Below are 19,437 nucleotides of genomic sequence, written 5' to 3' on the forward strand. Positions count from 1 at the left end.
ACTAGGGTTAGGGTTGCAAAGTAGGGGTTTAAACTCGGGTTAGGGTTTCAAAGTAGGGGTTTAAATAAGGGTTAGGGTTTCAAACTAGGGTTAGGGTTTCAAAGTAGATTTTTAAACTAGGGTTTGGGTTTCAAAGTAGGGTTTTAAACTAGGGTTAGGGTTTCAAAGTCTGGTTTTAAACTAGGGTTAGGGTTTCAAAGTAGGGTTTTAAACTAGGGTTAGGGTTTGAAAGTAGGGTTTTAAACTAGGGTTAGGGTTTCAAAGTAGGGTTTTAAACTAGGGTTAGGGTTTTTAAAGTAGGGGTTTAACCTAGGGTTAGGGTTCTAAAGTAGGGGTTTTAAATTAGGGTTAGGGTTTCAAACTAGGGTTAGGGTTTCAAAGTAAGGGTTTAAACTAGGGTTAGGGTTTCAAATTAGGGGTTTAATCTAGGGTTAGGGTTTCAAACTAGGGTTAGGGTTTCAAAGTAGGGGTTTAAACTAGGGTTAGGGTTTCAAACTAGGGTTAGGGTTTCAAAGTAGGAGTTTAAACTAGGGTTAAGGTTTCAAAGTAGGGGTTTAAACTAGGGTTAGGGTTTCAAAGTCGGGTTTTAAACTAGGGTTAGGGTTTCAAAGTATAGGGTTTAAACTAGGGTTAGGGTTTCAAAGTAAGGGTTTAAACTAGGGTTAGGGTTGCAAAGTAAGGGTTTAAACTCGGGTTAGGGTTTCAAAGTAGGGCTTTAAATAAGGGTTAGGGTTTCAAACTAGGGTTAGGGTTTCAAAGTAGATTTTTAAACTAGGGTTTGTGTTTCAAAGTAGGGTTTTAAACTAGGGTTAGGGTTTCAAAGTAGGGTTTTAAACTAGGGTTAGGGTTTCAAAGTAGGGTTTTAAACTAGGGTTAGGGTTTCAAAGTAGGGGTTTAACCTAGGGTTAGGGTTCTAAAGTAGGCATTTAAATTAGGGTTAGGGTTTCAAACTAGGGTTAGGGTTTCAAAGTAGGGGTTTAAACTAGGGTTAGGGTTTCAAAGTAGGGGTTTAATCTAGGGTTAGGGTTTCAAACTAGGGTTAGGGTTTCAAAGTAGGGGTTTAAACTAGGGTTAGGGTTTCAAACTAGGGTTACGGTTTCAAAGTAGGGTTTTAAACTAGGGTTAGGGTTTCAAAGTTGGGGTTTAAACTAGGGTTAGGGTTTCAAAGTAGGGGTTTAAACTAGGGTTAGGTTTCAAAATAGGGTTAGGGTTTCAAAGTAGGGGTTTAAACTAGGGTTAGGGTTACAAAGTAGGGTTTTAAACTAAGGTTAGGGTTTCAAAGTAGCGGTTTAAACTAGGGTTAGGGTTTCAAAGTAGGTGTTTAAACTCGGGTTAGGGTTTCAAACTAGGGTTAGGGTTTCAAACTAGGGTTTTAAACTAGGGTTTTAAACTAGGGTTAGGGTTTCAAAGTAGGGGTTTAAACTAGGGTTAGGGTTTCAAAGTAGGGTTTTAAATTAGGGTTAGGGTTTGAAAGTAGGGTTATAAACTAGGGTTAGGGTTTCAAAGTAGGGGTTTAAACTAGGGTTAGGGTTTCAAAGTAGGGTTTTAAACTAGGGTTAGGGTTTTAAAGTAGGGGTTTAAAGTAGGGTTAGGGTTTCAAAGTAGGGTTTTAACCTAGGGTTAGGGTTCTAAAGTAGGGGTTTAAACTAGGGTTAGGGTTTCAAAGTAGGGTTTTAAACTAGGGTTAGGGTTGCAAAGTAGGGGTTTAAACTAGGGTTAGGGTTTCAAAGTAGGGGTTTAACCTAGGGTTAGGGTTCTAAAGTAGGGGTTTAAATTAGGGTTAGGGTTTCAAACTAGGGTTAGGGTTTCAAAGTAGGGGTTTAAACTAGGGTTAGGGTTTCAAAGTAGGGGTTTAATCTAGGGTTAGGGTTTCAAACTAGGGTTAGGGTTTCAAAGTAGGGGTTTAAACTAGGGTTAGGGTTTCAAAGTCGGGTTTTAAACTAGGGTTAGGGTTTCAAAGTATGGGGTTTAAACTAGGGTTAGGGTTTCAAAGTAGGGGTTTAACCTAGGGTTAGGGTTCTAAAGTAGGGGTTTAAATTAGGGTTAGGGTTTCAAACTAGGGTTAGGGTTTCAAAGTAGGGGTTTAAACTAGGGTTAGGGTTTCAAAGTAGGGGTTTAATCTAGGGTTAGGGTTTCAAACTAGGGTTTGGGTTTCAAAGTAGGGTTTTAAACTAGGGTTAGGGTTTCAAAGTAGGGTTTTAAACTAGGGTTTTGGTTTCAAAGTAGGGTTTTAAACTAGGGTTAGGGTTTCAAAGTAGGGGTTTAACCTAGGGTTAGGGTTCTAAAGTAGGCGTTTAAATTAGGGTTAGGGTTTCAAACTAGGGTAAGGGTTGCAAAGTAGGGGTTTAAACTAGGGTTAGGGTTTCGAAGTAGGGGTTTAATCTAGGGTTAGGGTTTCAAACTAGGGTTAGGGTTTCAAAGTAGGGGTTTAAACTAGGGTTAGGGTTTCAAACTAGGGTTACGGTTTCAAAGTAGGGTTTTAAACTAGGGTTAGGGTTTCAAAGTAAGGGTTTAAACTAGGGTTAGGGTTTCAAAGTAGGGGTTTAAACTAGGGTTAGGTTTCAAAATAGGGTTAGGGTTTCAAAGTAGGGGTTTAAACTAGGGTTAGGGTTTCAAAGTAGGGTTTTAAACTAAGGTTAGGGTTTCAAAGTAGCGGTTTAAACTAGGGTTAGGGTTTCAAAGTAGGTGTTTAAACTCGGGTTAGGGTTTCAAACTAGGGTTAGGGTTTCAAACTAGGGTTTTAAACTAGGGTTAGGGTTTCAAAGTAGGGGTTTAAACTAGGGTTAGGGTTTCAAAGTAGGGGTTTAAACTAGGGTTAGGGTTTCAAAGTAGGGGTTTAAACTAGGGTTAGGGTTTCAAAGTAGGGGTTTAAATTAGGGTTAGGGTTTCAAAGTAGGGTTTTAAACTAGGGTTAGGGTTTTAAAGTAGGGGTTTAAACTAGTGTTAGGGTTTCAAAGTAGGGTTTTAACCTAGGGTTAGGGTTCTAAAGTAGGGGTTTAAACTAGGGTTAGGGTTTCAAAGTAGGGTTTTAAACTAGGGTTAGGGTTGCAAAGTAGGGGTTTAAACTAGGGTTAGGGTTGCAAAGTAGTGGTTTAAACTAGGGTTAGGGTTTCAAAGTAGGGGTTTAAAATAAGGGTTAGGGTTTCAAAGTAGGGTTTTAAACTAGGGTTAAGGTTTCAAAGTAGGGGTTTAAACTAGGGTTAGGGTTTCAAAGTAGGGTTTCGAACTAGGGTTAGGGATTCAAAGTAGGGTTTCAAACTAGGGTTAGGGTTTCAAAGTAGGGTTTTAAACTAGGGTTAGGGTTTCAAAATAGCGGTTTAAACTAGGGTTAGGGTTTCAAAGTAGGTGTTTAAACTAGGGTTAGGGTTTCAAACTAGGGTTAGGGTTTCAAAGTAGGGTTTTAAACTAGGGTTAGGGTTTCAAAGTATGGGGTTTAAACTAGGGTTAGGGTTTCAAAATAAGGGTTTAAACTCGGGTTATGGTTTCAAAGTAGGGGTTTAAATAAGGGTTAGGGTTTCAAACTAGGGTTAGGGTTTCAAAGTAGATTTTTAAACATAGGGATTGGGTTTCAAAGTAGCGTTTTAAACTAGGAATAGGGTTTCAAAGTCTGCTTTAAAACTTGGGTTAGGGTTTCAAAGTAGGGTTTTAAACTAGGGTTAGGGTTTCAAAGTAGGGTTTTAAATTAGGGTTAGGGTTTCAAAGTAGGGTTTTAAACTAGGGTTAGGGTTTCAAAGTAGTGGTTTAACCTTGGGTTAGGGTTCTAAAGTAGGGGTTTAAATTAGGGTTAAGGTTTCAAACTAGGGTTAGGGTTTCAAAGTAGGGGTTTAAACTAGGGTTAGGGTTTCAAAGTAGGGGTTTAATCTAGGGTTAGGGTTTCAAACTAGGGTTAGGGTTTCAAAGTAAGGGTTTAATCTAGGGTTAGGGTTTCAAACTAGGGTTAGGGTTTCAAAGTAGGAGTTTAAACTAGGGTTAGGGTTTCAAAGTAGGGGTTTAAAGTAGGGTTAGGGTTTCAAAGTAGGGGTTTAAACTAGGGTTAGGGTTTCAAAGTAGGGTTTCAAACTAGGGTTAGGGTTTCAAAGTAGGAGTTTAAACTAGGGTTAGGGATTCAAAGTAGGGGTTTAAAGTAGGGTTAGGGTTTCAAAGTAGGGGTTTAAACTAGGGTTAGGGTTGCAAAGTAGGGTTTTAAACTAGGGTTAGGGTTTCAAACAAGGGTTAGGGTTTCAAAGTAGATTTTTAAACTAGGGTTTGGGTTTCAAAGTAGGGTTTTAAACTAGGGTTAGGGTTTCAAAGTAAGGTTTTAAACTATGGTTAGGGTTTCAAAGTACGGTTTTAAACTAGGGTTAGGGTTTCAAAGTAGGGGTTTAACCTAGGGTTAGGGTTCTAAAGTAGGGGTTTAAATTAGAGTTAGGGTTTCAAACTAGGGTTAGGGTTTCAAAGTAGGGGTTTAAACTAGGGTTAGGGTTTCAAAGTAGGGGTTTAAAGTAGGGTTAGGGTTTTTAAAGTAGGGGTTTAAACTAGGGTTAGGGTTTCAAAGTAGGTGTTTAAACTCGGGTTAGGGTTTCAAAGTAGGGGTTTAAATAAGGGTTAGGGTTTCAAACTAGGGTTAGGGTTTCAAAGTTGAATTTTAAACTAGGGTTTGGGTTTCAAAGTAGGGTTTTAAACTAGGGTTAGGGTTTCAAAGTCTGGTTTTAAACTAGGGTTAGGGTTTCAAAGTAGGGTTTTAAACTAGGGTTAGGGTTTCAAAGTAGGGTTTTAAACTAGGGTTAGGGTTTCAAAGTAGGGTTTTAAACTAGGGTTAGGGTTTCAAAGTAGGGGTTTAACCTAGGGTTAGGGTTCTAAAGTAGGGGTTTAAATTAGGGTTAGGGTTTCAAACTAGGGTTAGGGTTTCAAAGTAGGGGTTTAAACTAGGGTTAGGGTTTCAAAGTAGGGGTTTAAACTAGGGTTAGGGTTTCAAACTAGGGTTAGGGTTTCAAAGTAGGGGTTTAAACTAGGGTTAGGGTTTCAAAGTAGGGTTTTAAACTAGGGTTAGGGTTTCAAAGTAGGGGTTTAAACTAGGGTTAGGGTTTCAAAGTAGGGGTTTAAACTAGGGTTAGGGTTTCAAAATAGGGTTAGGGTTTCAAAGTAGGGGTTTAAACTAGGGTTAGGGTTTCAAAGTAGGGTTTTAAACTAAGGTTAGGGTTTCAAAGTAGCGGTTTAAACTAGGGTTAGGGTTTCAAAGTAGGTGTTTAAACTCGGGTTAGGGTTTCAAACTAAGTTTTTAAACTAGGGTTAGGGTTTCAAAGTAGGGGTTTAAACTAGGGTTAGGGTTTTAAAGTAGGGGTTTAAAGTAGGGTTAGGGTTTCAAAGTAGGGGTTTAAACTAGGGTTAGGGTTTCAAAGTAGGGGTTTAAACTAGGGTTAGGGTTTCAAAGTAGGGGTTTAAAGTAGGGTTAGGGTTTCAAAGTAGGGGTTTAAACTAGGGTTAGGGTTTCAAAGTAGGGGTTTAAACTAGGGTTAGGGTTTCAAAGTAGGGGTTTAAACTAGGGTTAGGGTTTCAAACTAGGGTTGGGGTTTCAAAGTAGGGTTTTAAACTAGGGTTAGGGTTTCAAAGTAGGGTTTTAAACTAGGGTTAGGGTTTCAAAGTATGGGTTTAAACTAGGGTTAGGGTTTCAAAGTAGGGGTTTAAACTAGGGTTAGGGTTTCAAACTAGGGTTAGGGTTTCAAAGTAGAATTTTAAACTAGGGTTAGGGTTTCAAAGTAGGGGTTTAAACTAGGGTAAGAATTTCAAAGTAGGGGTTTAAAGTAGGGTTAGGGTTTCAAAGTAGGGGTTTAAACTAGGGTTAGGGTTTCAAAGTAGGGGTTTAAACTAGGGTTAGGGTTTCAAAGTAGGGTTTTAAACTAGGGTTATGGTTTTAAAGTAGGGTTCAAAACTAGGGTTAGGGTTTCAAAGTAGGGTTTTAAATTAGGGTTAGGGTTTCAAAGTAGGGTTTTAAACTAGGGTTATGGTTTTAAAGTAGGGTTTAAAACTAGGGTTAGGGTTTCAAAGTAGGGTTTTAAACTAGGGTTAGGTTTTCAAAGTAGGGGTTTAAACTAGGGTTAGGGTTTCAAAGTAGGGGTTTAAAGTAGGGTTAGGGTTTCAAAGTAGGGGTTTATACTAGGGTTAGGGTTTCAAAGTAGGGGTTTAAACTAGGGTTAGGGTTTCAAACTAGGGTTAGGGTTTCAAAGTAGGGTTTTAAACTAGGGTTAAGTTTTCAAAGTAGGGTTTTAAACTAGGGTTAGGGTTTCAAAGTAGGGTTTTAAACTAGGGTTAGGGTTTCAAAGTCTGGTTTTAAACTAGGGTTAGGGTTTCAAAGTAGGGTTTTAAACTAGGGTTAGGGTTTCAAAGTAGGGTTTTAAACTAGGGTTAGGGTTTCAAAGTAGGGTTTTAAACTAGGGTTAGGGTTTCAAAGTAGGGGTTTAACCTAGGGTTAGGGTTCTAAAGTAGGGGTCTAAATTAGGGTTAGGATTTCAAACTAGGGTTAGGGTTTCAAAGTAGGGGTTTAAACTAGGGTTAGGGTTTCAAAGTAGGGGTTTAAACTAGGGTTAGGGTTTCAAACTAGGGTTAGGGTTTCAAAGTAGGGGTTTAAACTAGGGTTAGGGTTTCAAAGTAGGGTTTTAAACTAGGGTTAGGGTTTCAAAGTAGGGGTTTAAAGTAGGGTTAGGGTTTCAAAGTAGGGGTTTAAACTAGGGTTAAGGTTTCAAAATAGGGGTTTAAACTAGGGTTAGGGTTTCAAAGTACGGGTTTAAACTAGGGTTAGGGTTTCAAACTAGGGTTAGGGTTTCAAAGTAGGGTTTTAAACTAGGGTTAGGGTTTCAAAGTAGGGTTTTAAACTAGGGTTAGGGTTTCAAAGTAGGGGTTTAAACTAGGGTTAGGGTTTCAAAGTAGGGGTTTAAACTAGGGTTAGGGTTTCAAACTAGGGTTAGGGTTTCAAAGTAGAATTTTAAACTAGGGTTAGGGTTTCAAAGTAGGGGTTTAAACTAGGGTAAGAATTTCAAAGTAGGAGTTTAAAGTAGGGTTAGGGTTTCAAAGTAGGGGTTTAAACTAGGGTTAGGGTTTCAAAGTAGGGGTTTAAACTAGGGTTAGGGTTTCAAAGTAGGGGTTTAAACTAGGGTTATGGTTTCAAAGTAGGGTTTTAAACTAGGGTTAGGGTTTCAAAGTAGGGTTTTAAACTAGGGTTATGGTTTTAAAGTAGGGTTTAAAACTAGGGTTAGGGTTTGAAAGTAGGGTTTTAAACTAGGGATATGGTTTTAAAGTAGGGTTTAAAACTAGGGTTAGGTTTTCAAAGTAGGGTTTTAAACTAGGGTTAGGGTTTCAAAGTAGGGGTTTAAACTATGGTTAGGGTTTCAAAGTAGGGGTTTAAAGTAGGGTTAGGGTTTCAAAGTAGGGGTTTAAACTAGGGTTAGGGTTTCAAAGTAGGGGTTTAAACTAGGGTTAGGGTTTCAAACTAGGGTTTTAAACTAGGGTTAGGGTTTCAAAGTAGGGGTTTAAACTAGGGTTTGGGTTTCAAAGTAGGGTTTTAAACTAGGGTTAGGGTTTCAAAGTCTGGTTTTAAACTAGGGTTAGGGTTTCAAAGTAGGGTTTTAAACTAGGGTTAGGGTTTCAAAGTAGGGTTTTAAACTAGGGTTAGGGTTTCAAAGTAGGGGTTTAACCTAGGGTTAGGGTTCTAAAGTAGGGGTTTAAATTAGGGTTAGGGTTTCAAACTAGGGTTAGGGTTTCAAAGTAGGGGTTTAAACTAGGGTTAGGGTTTCAAAGTAGGGGTTTAAACTAGGGTTAGGGTTTCAAACTAGGGTTAGGGTTTCAAAGTAGGGGTTTAAACTAGGGTTAGGGTTTCAAAGTAGGGTTTTAAACTAGGGTTAGGGTTTCAAAGTAGGGGTTTAAACTAGGGTTAGGGTTTCAAAGTAGAGGTTTAAACTAGGGTTAGGGTTTCAAAATAGGGTTAGGGTTTCAAAGTAGGGGTTTAAACTAGGGTTAGGGTTTCAAAGTAGGGTTTTAAACTAAGGTTAGGGTTTCAAAGTAGCGGTTTAAACTAGGGTTAGGGTTTCAAAGTAGGTGTTTAAACTCGGGTTAGGGTTTCAAACTAGGGTTAGGGTTTCAAACTAGGGTTTTAAACTAGGGTTAGGGTTTCAAAGTAGGGGTTTAAACTAGGGTTAGGGTTTCAAAGTAGGGGTTTAAACTAGGGTTAGGGTTTCAAAGTAGGGGTTTAAACTAGGGTTAGGGTTTCAAAGTAGGGGTTTAAAGTAGGGTTAGGGTTTCAAAGTAGGGGTTTAAACTAGGGTTAGGGTTTCAAAGTAGGGGTTTAAACTAGGGTTAGGGTTTCAAAGTAGGGGTTTAAACTAGGGTTAGGGTTTCAAACTAGGGTTAGGGTTTCAAAGTAGGGTTTTAAACTAGGGTTAGGGTTTCAAAGTAGGGGTTTAAACTAGGGTTAGGGTTTCAAAGTAGGGGTTTAAACTAGGGTTAGGGTTTCAAACTAGGGTTAGGGTTTCAAAGTAGAATTTTAAACTAGGGTTAGGGTTTCAAAGTAGGGGTTTAAACTAGGGTAAGAATTTCAAAGTAGGGGTTTAAAGTAGGGTTAGGGTTTCAAAGTAGGGGTTTAAACTAGGGTTATGGTTTCAAAGTAGGGTTTTAAACTAGGGTTAGGGTTTCAAAGTAGGGTTTTAAACTAGGGTTATGGTTTTAAAGTATGGTTTTAAACTAGGGTTAGGGTTTCAAAGTAGGGGTTTAAACTAGGGTTAGGGTTTCAAAGTAGGGGTTTAAAGTAGGGTTAGGGTTTCAAAGTAGGGGTTTAAACTAGGGTTAGGGTTTCAAAGTAGGGGTTTAAACTAGGGTTAGGGTTTCAAACTAGGGTTAGGGTTTCAAAGTAGGGTTTTAAACTAGGGTTAGGTTTTCAAAGTAGGGTTTTAAACTAGGGTTAGGGTTTCAAAGTAGGGTTTTAAACTAGGGTTAGGGTTTCAAAGTAGGGTTTTAAACTAGGGTTAGGGTTTCAAAGTAGGGGTTTACTTTAAGGTTAGGGTTTCAAACTAGGGTTTTACATTTGGGTTACGGTTTCAAACTAGGGTTTCAAATTAGGGTTAGGGTTTAAAATTAGGTTTTAAAATTAGGGTTAGGGTTTCAAACTAGGGTTTCAAATTAGGGTTAGGGTTTCAAACTAGGGTTTCAAATTCGGGTTGAGGTTTCAAACTAGGGTTTTATATTAGGGTTAAGGTTTCAAACTAGGGTTTTACTTTAGAGTTAGGGTTTCAAACTAGGGTTTTACATTAGGGTTAGGGTTTCAAACTAGGGTTTCAAATTAGGGTTAGGGTTTAAATTTAGGGTTTCAAATTTGGGTTGAGGTTTCAAACTAGGGTTTAACATTAGGGTTAGGGTTTCAAATTAGGGTTTTACATTAGGGTTAGGGTTTCAAACTAGGGTTTAACATTAGGGTTAGGGTTTCAAATTAGGGTTTTACATTAGGGTTAGGGTTTTACATTAGGTTTAGGGTTTCCAATTAGGGTTAGAGTTTCAAAGTAGGGGTTTAAACTAGGGTTAGGGTTTCAAAGTAGGGGTTTAAACTAGGGTTAGGGTTTCAAAGTAGGGGTTTAAAGTAGGGTTTGGGTTTCAAAGTAGGGGTTTAAACTAGGGTTAGGGTTTCAAAGTAGGGGTTTAAACTAGGGTTAGGGTTTCAAAGTAGGGGTTTAAACTAGGGTTAGGGTTTCAAACTAGGGTTAGGGTTTCAAAGTAGGGTTTTAAACTAGGGTTAGGGTTTCAAAGTAGGGTTTTAAACTAGGGTTAGGGTTTCAAAGTAGGGGTTTAAACTAGGGTTAGGGTTTCAAAGTAGGGGTTTAAACTAGGGTTAGGGTTTCAAACTAGGGTTAGGGTTTCAAACTAGGGTTAGGGTTTCATATTAGGGTTTTACATTAGGGTTAGGGTTTCAAACTAGGGTTTAACATTAGGGTTAGGGTTTCAAATTAGGGTTTTACATTAGGGTTAGGGTTTTACATTAGGTTTAGGGTTTCCAATTAGGGTTAGAGTTTCAAAGTAGGGGTTTAAACTAGGGTTAGGGTTTCAAAGTAGGGGTTTAAACTAGGGTTAGGGTTTCAAAGTAGGGGTTTAAAGTAGGGTTTGGGTTTCAAAGTAGGGTTTTAAACTAGGGTTAGGGTTTTAAAGTAGGGGTTTAAACTAGTGTTAGGGTTTCAAAGTAGGGTTTTAACCTAGGGTTAGGGTTCTAAAGTAGGGGTTTAAACTAGGGTTAGGGTTTCAAAGTAGGGTTTTAAACTAGGGTTAGGGTTGCAAAGTAGGGGTTTAAACTAGGGTTAGGGTTGCAAAGTAGTGGTTTAAACTAGGGTTAGGGTTTCAAAGTAGGGGTTTAAAATAAGGGTTAGGGTTTCAAAGTAGGGTTTTAAACTAGGGTTAGGGATTCAAAGTAGGGTTTCAAACTAGGGTTAGGGTTTCAAAGTAGGGTTTTAAACTAGGGTTAGGGTTTCAAAATAGCGGTTTAAACTAGGGTTAGGGTTTCAAAGTAGGTGTTTAAACTAGGGTTAGGGTTTCAAACTAGGGTTAGGGTTTCAAAGTAGGGTTTTAAACTAGGGTTAGGGTTTCAAAGTATGGGGTTTAAACTAGGGTTAGGGTTTCAAAATAAGGGTTTAAACTCGGGTTATGGTTTCAAAGTAGGGGTTTAAATAAGGGTTAGGGTTTCAAACTAGGGTTAGGGTTTCAAAGTAGATTTTTAAACATAGGGATTGGGTTTCAAAGTAGCGTTTTAAACTAGGAATAGGGTTTCAAAGTCTGGTTTAAAACTTGGGTTAGGGTTTCAAAGTAGGGTTTTAAACTAGGGTTAGGGTTTCAAAGTAGGGTTTTAAATTAGGGTTGGGGTTTCAAAGTAGGGTTTTAAACTAGGGTTAGGGTTTCAAAGTAGTGGTTTAACCTTGGGTTAGGGTTCTAAAGTAGGGGTTTAAATTAGGGTTAAGGTTTCAAACTAGGGTTAGGGTTTCAAAGTAGGGGTTTAAACTAGGGTTAGGGTTTCAAAGTAGGGGTTTAATCTAGGGTTAGGGTTTCAAACTAGGGTTAGGGTTTCAAAGTAAGGGTTTAATCTAGGGTTAGGGTTTCAAACTAGGGTTAGGGTTTCAAAGTAGGAGTTTAAACTAGGGTTAGGGTTTCAAAGTAGGGGTTTAAAGTAGGGTTAGGGTTTCAAAGTAGGGGTTTAAACTAGGGTTAGGGTTTCAAAGTAGGGTTTCAAACTAGGGTTAGGGTTTCAAAGTAGGAGTTTAAACTAGGGTTAGGGATTCAAAGTAGGGGTTTAAAGTAGGGTTAGGGTTTCAAAGTAGGGGTTTAAACTAGGGTTAGGGTTGCAAAGTAGGGGTTTAAACTCGGGTTAGGGTTTCAAAGTAGGGGTTTAAATAAGGGTTAGGGTTTCAAACAAGGGTTAGGGTTTCAAAGTAGATTTTTAAACTAGGGTTTGGGTTTCAAAGTAGGGTTTTAAACTAGGGTTAGGGTTTCAAAGTAAGGTTTTAAACTATGGTTAGGGTTTCAAAGTACGGTTTTAAACTAGGGTTAGGGTTTCAAAGTAGGGGTTTAACCTAGGGTTAGGGTTCTAAAGTAGGGGTTTAAATTAGGGTTAGGGTTTCAAACTAGGGTTAGGGTTTCAAAGTAGGGGTTTAAACTAGGGTTAGGGTTTCAAAGTACGGGTTTAAAGTAGGGTTAGGGTTTTTAAAGTAGGGGTTTAAACTAGGGTTAGGGTTTCAAAGTAGGTGTTTAAACTCGGGTTAGGGTTTCAAAGTAGGGGTTTAAATAAGGGTTAGGGTTTCAAACTAGGGTTAGGGTTTCAAAGTTGAATTTTAAACTAGGGTTTGGGTTTCAAAGTAGGGTTTTAAACTAGGGTTAGGGTTTCAAAGTCTGGTTTTAAACTAGGGTTAGGGTTTCAAAGTAGGGTTTTAAACTAGGGTTAGGGTTTCAAAGTAGGGTTTTAAACTAGGGTTAGGGTTTCAAAGTAGGGTTTTAAACTAGGGTTAGGGTTTCAAAGTAGGGGTTTAACCTAGGGTTAGGGTTCTAAAGTAGGGGTTTAAATTAGGGTTAGGGTTTCAAACTAGGGTTAGGGTTTCAAAGTAGGGGTTTAAACTAGGGTTAGGGTTTCAAAGTAGGGGTTTAAACTAGGGTTAGGGTTTCAAACTAGGGTTAGGGTTTCAAAGTAGGGGTTTAAACTAGGGTTAGGGTTTCAAAGTAGGGTTTTAAACTAGGGTTAGGGTTTCAAAGTAGGGGTTTAAACTAGGGTTAGGGTTTCAAAGTAGGGGTTTAAACTAGGGTTAGGGTTTCAAAATAGGGTTAGGGTTTCAAAGTAGGGGTTTAAACTAGGGTTAGGGTTTCAAAGTAGGGTTTTAAACTAAGGTTAGGGTTTCAAAGTAGCGGTTTAAACTAGGGTTAGGGTTTCAAAGTAGGTGTTTAAACTCGGGTTAGGGTTTCAAACTAAGTTTTTAAACTAGGGTTAGGGTTTCAAAGTAGGGGTTTAAACTAGGGTTAGGGTTTTAAAGTAGGGGTTTAAAGTAGGGTTAGGGTTTCAAAGTAGGGGTTTAAACTAGGGTTAGGGTTTCAAAGTAGGGGTTTAAACTAGGGTTAGGGTTTCAAAGTAGGGGTTTAAAGTAGGGTTAGGGTTTCAAAGTAGGGGTTTAAACTAGGGTTAGGGTTTCAAAGTAGGGGTTTAAACTAGGGTTAGGGTTTCAAAGTAGGGGTTTAAACTAGGGTTAGGGTTTCAAACTAGGGTTAGGGTTTCAAAGTAGGGTTTTAAACTAGGGTTAGGGTTTCAAAGTAGGGTTTTAAACTAGGGTTAGGGTTTCAAAGTATGGGTTTAAACTAGGGTTAGGGTTTCAAAGTAGGGGTTTAAACTAGGGTTAGGGTTTCAAACTAGGGTTAGGGTTTCAAAGTAGAATTTTAAACTAGGGTTAGGGTTTCAAAGTAGGGGTTTAAGCTAGGGTAAGAATTTCAAAGTAGGGGTTTAAAGTAGGGTTAGGGTTTCAAAGTAGGGGTTTAAACTAGGGTTAGGGTTTCAAAGTAGGGGTTTAAACTAGGGTTAGGGTTTCAAAGTAGGGTTTTAAACTAGGGTTATGGTTTTAAAGTAGGGTTCAAAACTAGGGTTAGGGTTTCAAAGTAGGGTTTTAAATTAGGGTTAGGGTTTCAAAGTAGGGTTTTAAACTAGGTTTAATGGTTTTAAAGTAGGGTTTAAAACTAGGGTTAGGGTTTCAAAGTAGGGTTTTAAACTAGGGTTAGGGTTTCAAAGTAGGGGTTTAAACTAGGGTTAGGGTTTCAAAGTAGGGGTTTAAAGTAGGGTTAGGGTTTCAAAGTAGGGGTTTATACTAGGGTTAGGGTTTCAAAGTAGGGGTTTAAACTAGGGTTAGGGTTTCAAACTAGGGTTAGGGTTTCAAAGTAGGGTTTTAAACTAGGGTTAAGTTTTCAAAGTAGGGTTTTAAACTAGGGTTAGGGTTTCAAAGTAGGGTTTTAAACTAGGGTTAGGGTTTCAAAGTCTGGTTTTAAACTAGGGTTAGGGTTTCAAAGTAGGGTTTTAAACTAGGGTTAGGGTTTCAAAGTAGGGTTTTAAACTAGGGTTAGGGTTTCAAAGTAGGGTTTTAAACTAGGGTTAGGGTTTCAAAGTAGGGGTTTAACCTAGGGTTAGGGTTCTAAAGTAGGGGTCTAAATTAGGGTTAGGGTTTCAAACTAGGGTTAGGGTTTCAAAGTAGGGGTTTAAACTAGGGTTAGGGTTTCAAAGTAGGGGTTTAAACTAGGGTTAGGGTTTCAAACTAGGGTTAGGGTTTCAAAGTAGGGGTTTAAACTAGGGTTAGGGTTTCAAAGTAGGGTTTTAAACTAGGGTTAGGGTTTCAAAGTAGGGGTTTAAAGTAGGGTTAGGGTTTCAAAGTAGGGGTTTAAACTAGGGTTAGGGTTTCAAAATAGGGGTTTAAACTAGGGTTAGGGTTTCAAAGTACGGGTTTAAACTAGGGTTAGGGTTTCAAACTAGGGTTAGGGTTTCAAAGTAGGGTTTTAAACTAGGGTTAGGGTTTCAAAGTAGGGTTTTAAACTAGGGTTAGGGTTTCAAAGTAGGGGTTTAAACTAGGGTTAGGGTTTCAAAGTAGGGGTTTAAACTAGGGTTAGGGTTTCAAACTAGGGTTAGGGTTTCAAAGTAGAATTTTAAACTAGGGTTAGGGTTTCAAAGTAGGGGTTTAAACTAGGGTAAGAATTTCAAAGTAGGAGTTTAAAGTAGGGTTAGGGTTTCAAAGTAGGGGTTTAAACTAGGGTTAGGGTTTCAAAGTAGGGGTTTAAACTAGGGTTAGGGTTTCAAAGTAGGGGTTTAAACTAGGGTTATGGTTTCAAAGTAGGGTTTTAAACTAGGGTTAGGGTTTCAAAGTAGGGTTTTAAACTAGGGTTATGGTTTTAAAGTAGGGTTTAAAACTAGGGTTAGGGTTTGAAAGTAGGGTTTTAAACTAGGGATATGGTTTTAAAGTAGGGTTTAAAACTAGGGTTAGGTTTTCAAAGTAGGGTTTTAAACTAGGGTTAGGGTTTCAAAGTAGGGGTTTAAACTATGGTTAGGGTTTCAAAGTAGGGGTTTAAAGTAGGGTTAGGGTTTCAAAGTAGGGGTTTAAACTAGGGTTAGGGTTTCAAAGTAGGGGTTTAAACTAGGGTTAGGGTTTCAAACTAGGGTTTTAAACTAGGGTTAGGGTTTCAAAGTAGGGGTTTAAACTAGGGTTTGGGTTTCAAAGTAGGGTTTTAAACTAGGGTTAGGGTTTCAAAGTCTGGTTTTAAACTAGGGTTAGGGTTTCAAAGTAGGGTTTTAAACTAGGGTTAGGGTTTCAAAGTAGGGTTTTAAACTAGGGTTAGGGTTTCAAAGTAGGGGTTTAACCTAGGGTTAGGGTTCTAAAGTAGGGGTTTAAATTAGGGTTAGGGTTTCAAACTAGGGTTAGGGTTTCAAAGTAGGGGTTTAAACTAGGGTTAGGGTTTCAAAGTAGGGGTTTAAACTAGGGTTAGGGTTTCAAACTAGGGTTAGGGTTTCAAAGTAGGGGTTTAAACTAGGGTTAGGGTTTCAAAGTAGGGTTTTAAACTAGGGTTAGGGTTTCAAAGTAGGGGTTTAAACTAGGGTTAGGGTTTCAAAGTAGAGGTTTAAACTAGGGTTAGGGTTTCAAAATAGGGTTAGGGTTTCAAAGTAGGGGTTTAAACTAGGGTTAGGGTTTCAAAGTAGGGTTTTAAACTAAGGTTAGGGTTTCAAAGTAGCGGTTTAAACTAGGGTTAGGGTTTCAAAGTAGGTGTTTAAACTCGGGTTAGGGTTTCAAACTAGGGTTAGGGTTTCAAACTAGGGTTTTAAACTAGGGTTAGGGTTTCAAAGTAGGGGTTTAAACTAGGGTTAGGGTTTCAAAGTAGGGGTTTAAACTAGGGTTAGGGTTTCAAAGTAGGGGTTTAAACTAGGGTTAGGGTTTCAAAGTAGGGGTTTAAAGTAGGGTTAGGGTTTCAAAGTAGGGGTTTAAACTAGGGTTAGGGTTTCAAAGTAGGGGTTTAAACTAGGGTTAGGGTTTCAAAGTAGGGGTTTAAACTAGGGTTAGGGTTTTAAACTAGGGTTAGGGTTTCAAAGTAGGGTTTTAAACTAGGGTTAGGGTTTCAAAGTAGGGGTTTAAACTAGGGTTAGGGTTTCAAAGTAGGGGTTTAAACTAGGGTTAGGGTTTCAAACTAGGGTTAGGGTTTCAAAGTAGAATTTTAAACTAGGGTTAGGGTTTCAAAGTAGGGGTTTAAACTAGGGTAAGAATTTCAAAGTAGGGGTTTAAAGTAGGGTTAGGGTTTCAAAGTAGGGGTTTAAACTAGGGTTAGGGTTTCAAAGTAGGGGTTTAAACTAGGGTTAGGGTTTCAAAGTAGGGGTTTAAACTAGGGTTATGGTTTCAAAGTAGGGTTTTAAACTAGGGTTAGGGTTTCAAAGTAGGGTTTTAAACTAGGGTTATGGTTTTAAAGTAGGGTTTTAAACTAGGGTTAGGGTTTCAAAGTAGGGGTTTAAACTAGGGTTAGGGTTTCAAAGTAGGGGTTTAAAGTAGGGTTAGGGTTTCAAAGTAGGGGTTTAAACTAGGGTTAGGGTTTCAAAGTAGGGGTTTAAACTAGGGTAAGGGTTTCAAACTAGGGTTAGGGTTTCAAAGTAGGGTTTTAAACTAGGGTTAGGTTTTCAAAGTAGGGTTTTAAACTAGGGTTAGGGTTTCAAAGTAGGGTTTTAAACTAGGGTTAGGGTTTCAAAGTAGGGTTTTAAACTAGGGTTAGGGTTTCAAAGTAGGGGTTTACTTTAAGGTTAGGGTTTCAAACTAGGGTTTTACATTTGGGTTACGGTTTCAAACTAGGGTTTCAAATTAGGGTTAGGGTTTAAAATTAGGTTTTAAAATTAGGGTTAGGGTTTCAAACTAGGGTTTCAAATTAGGGTTAGGGTTTCAAACTAGGGTTTCAAATTCGGGTTGAGGTTTCAAACTAGGGTTTTATATTAGGGTTAAGGTTTCAAACTAGGGTTTTACTTTAGAGTTAGGGTTTCAAACTAGGGTTTTACATTAGGGTTAGGGTTTCAAACTAGGGTTTCAAATTAGGGTTAGGGTTTAAATTTAGGGTTTCAAATTTGGGTTGAGGTTTCAAACTAGGGTTTAACATTAGGGTTAGGGTTTCAAATTAGGGTTTTACATTAGGGTTAGGGTTTCAAACTAGGGTTTAACATTAGGGTTAGGGTTTCAAATTAGGGTTTTACATTAGGGTTAGGGTTTTACATTAGGTTTAGGGTTTCCAATTAGGGTTAGAGTTTCAAAGTAGGGGTTTAAACTAGGGTTAGGGTTTCAAAGTAGGGGTTTAAACTAGGGTTAGGGTTTCAAAGTAGGGGTTTAAAGTAGGGTTTGGGTTTCAAAGTAGGGGTTTAAACTAGGGTTAGGGTTTCAAAGTAGGGGTTTAAACTAGGGTTAGGGTTTCAAAGTAGGGGTTTAAACTAGGGTTAGGGTTTCAAACTAGGGTTAGGGTTTCAAAGTAGGGTTTTAAACTAGGGTTAGGGTTTCAAAGTAGGGTTTTAAACTAGGGTTAGGGTTTCAAAGTAGGGGTTTAAACTAGGGTTAGGGTTTCAAAGTAGGGGTTTAAACTAGGGTTAGGGTTTCAAACTAGGGTTAGGGTTTCAAACTAGGGTTAGGGTTTCATATTAGGGTTTTACATTAGGGTTAGGGTTTCAAACTAGGGTTTAACATTAGGGTTAGGGTTTCAAATTAGGGTTTTACATTAGGGTTAGGGTTTTACATTAGGTTTAGGGTTTCCAATTAGGGTTAGAGTTTCAAAGTAGGGGTTTAAACTAGGGTTAGGGTTTCAAAGTAGGGGTTTAAACTAGGGTTAGGGTTTCAAAGTAGGGGTTTAAAGTAGGGTTTGGGTTTCAAAGTAGGGGTTTAAACTAGGGTTAGGGTTTCAAAGTAGGGGTTTAAACTAGGGTTAGGGTTTCAAAGTAGGGGTTTAAACTAGGGTTAGGGTTTCAAACTAGGGTTAGGGTTTCAAAGTAGGGTTTTAAACTAGGGTTAGGGTTTCAAAGTAGGGTTTTAAACTAGGGTTAGGGTTTCAAAGTAGGGGTTTAAACTAGGGTTAGGGTTTCAAAGTAGGGGTTTAAACTAGGGTTAGGGTTTCAAACTAGGGTTAGGGTTTCAAAGTAGAATTTTAAACTAGGGTTAGGGTTTCAAAGTAGGGGTTTAAACTAGGGTAAGAATTTCAAAGTAGGGGTTTAAAGTAGGGTTAGGGTTTCAAAGTAGGGGTTTAAACTAGGGTTAGGGTTTCAAAGTAGGGGTTTAAACTAGGGTTAGGGTTTCAAAGTAGGGGTTTTTAAACTAGGGTTATGGTTTCAAAGTAGGGTTTTAAACTAGGGTTAGGGTTTCAAAGTAGGGTTTTAAACTAGGGTTATGGTTTTAAAGTAGGGTTTTAAACTAGGGTTAGGGTTTCAAAGTAGGGGTTTAAACTAGGGTTAGGGTTTCAAAGTAGGGGTTTAAAGTAGGGTTAGGGTTTCAAAGTAGGGTTTTAAACTAGGGTTAGGGTTTCAAAGTAGGGGTTTAAACTAGGGTTAGGGTTTCAAACTAGGGTTAGGGTTTCAAAGTAGGGTTTTAAACTAGGGTTAGGTTTTCAAAGTAGGGTTTTAAACTAGGGTTAGGGTTTCAAAGTAGGGGTTTAAACTAGGGTTAGGGTTTCAAAGTAGGGTTTTAAACTAGGGTTAGGGTTTCAAAGTAGGGGTTTACTTTAAGGTTAGGGTTTCAAACTAGGGTTTTACATTTGGGTTACGGTTTCAAACTAGGGTTTCAAATTAGGGTTAGGGTTTAAAATTAGGTTTTAAAATTAGGGTTAGGGTTTCAAACTAGGGTTTCAAATTAGGGTTAGGGTTTCAAACTAGGGTTTCAAATTCGGGTTGAGGTTTCAAACTAGGGTTTTATATTAGGGTTAAGGTTTCAAACTAGGGTTTTACTTTAGGGTTAGGGTTTCAAACTAGGGTTTTACATTAGGGTTAGGGTTTCAAACTAGGGTTTCAAATTAGGGTTAGGGTTTAAATTTAGGGTTTCAAATTTGGGTTGAGGTTTCAAACTAGGGTTTAACATTAGGGTTAGGGTTTCAAATTAGGGTTTTACATTAGGGTTAGGGTTTCAAACTAGGGTTTAACATTAGGGTTAGGGTTTCAAATTAGGGTTTTACATTAGGGTTAGGGTTTTACATTAGGTTTAGGGTTTCCAATTAGGGTTAGAGTTTCAAACTAGGGTTTTACATTAGGGTTAGTGTTTCAAACTAGGGTTTCAAATTAGGGTAAGGGTTTCAAACTAGGGTTTCAAATTAGGGTTGGGGTTTCAAACTAGGGTTTTACATTAGGGTTAGGGTTTCAAACTAGGTTTTTACATTAGGGTTAGGGTTTCAAACTAGGGTTTCAAATTAGGTTTAGGGTTTCAAACTAGGGTTTCAAATTAGGGTTGGGGTTTCAAACTAGGGTTTTACATTAGGGTTAGGGTTTCAAACTAGGTTTTTACATTAGGGTTAAGGTTTCAAACTAGGGTTTCAAATTAGGGTTAGGGTTTCAAACTAGGGTTTCAAATTTGGGGTGAGGTTTCAAACTAGGGTTTTATATTAGGGTTAAGGTTTCAAACTAACATTAGGGTTAGGGTTTCAAATTAGGGTTAGGGTTTCAAACTCGGGTTTCAAATTTGGGGTGAGGTTTCAAACTAGGGTTTTATATTAGGGTTAAGGTTTCAAACTAGGGTTTAACATTAGTGTTAGGGTTTCAAATTAGGGTTTAACATTAGGGTTAGGGTTTTACATTAGGGTTAGGGTTTCAAACTAGGGTTTTACATTAGGGTTAGGGTTTTAAACTAGGGTTTTACATTAGGGTTAGGGTTTCAAACTAGGGTTTCAAATTAGGGTTGGGGTTTCAAACTAGGGTTTTAAATTGGGGTTAGG

Source organism: Leptonotus elevatus, chromosome 1 (assembly GCF_054856555.1).
Source record: "Leptonotus elevatus isolate MCC_2025b chromosome 1, RoL_Lele_1.0, whole genome shotgun sequence".
NCBI lineage: Eukaryota > Metazoa > Chordata > Actinopteri > Syngnathiformes > Syngnathidae > Leptonotus > Leptonotus elevatus.